Source organism: Lagenorhynchus albirostris, chromosome 15 (genome assembly GCF_949774975.1).
Source record: "Lagenorhynchus albirostris chromosome 15, mLagAlb1.1, whole genome shotgun sequence".
NCBI lineage: Eukaryota > Metazoa > Chordata > Mammalia > Artiodactyla > Delphinidae > Lagenorhynchus > Lagenorhynchus albirostris.
Genome location: NC_083109.1, coordinates 83,312,000 through 83,312,499, shown reverse-complemented (window position 1 = coordinate 83,312,499; position 500 = coordinate 83,312,000). Strand labels below are relative to the sequence as shown.

Here is a 500-nt window from a genome sequence, read left to right as displayed (position 1 = left end):
TTGGCTGGATTGAAGACCCCAATGGCTGAAGACGAGAGAAAGACAGCCCTGGAAATGGTCCAGGCAGCTGGGACAGATAGACACTGTGTGACATTTGTATTGCACGAGGAGGACGATATCCTGGGAAATTCTCTTCGTTACATGATCATGAAGAACCCGGAAGTGGAATTTCGTGGTTACACTACAACCCATCCTTCAGAGAGCAAAATTAATTTGCACATACAGACTCGAAGTGCCCTTCCAGCTGTTGAGCCCTTTCAGAGAGGCCTGACTGAGCTCATGAATAGACATCTGCCAACATGTGCTTGATACGTTTGAAGCCAGCATAAAGGAATGTAAGGATCAAAAAGCCAGCAGAAATGAAGCCACATTCTAGTCCCTTATGCACTATGCAGGGAGGACTGACCTCTAGGATATCCTATTCATGTTCTTGCAAAACCCAGAAGTAAACGTTTGTGGTTACAACATGACCTGTCCTCCAGAAAGGCTTCTTTCTAGCT

At 45.8% G+C, this 500-nt stretch overlaps 1 pseudogene; it reads left to right on the top strand.

Annotated features, from left to right (window-relative positions):
- LOC132506303 (DNA-directed RNA polymerases I and III subunit RPAC2-like) lies at positions 1 to 500 on the top strand (annotated as a pseudogene).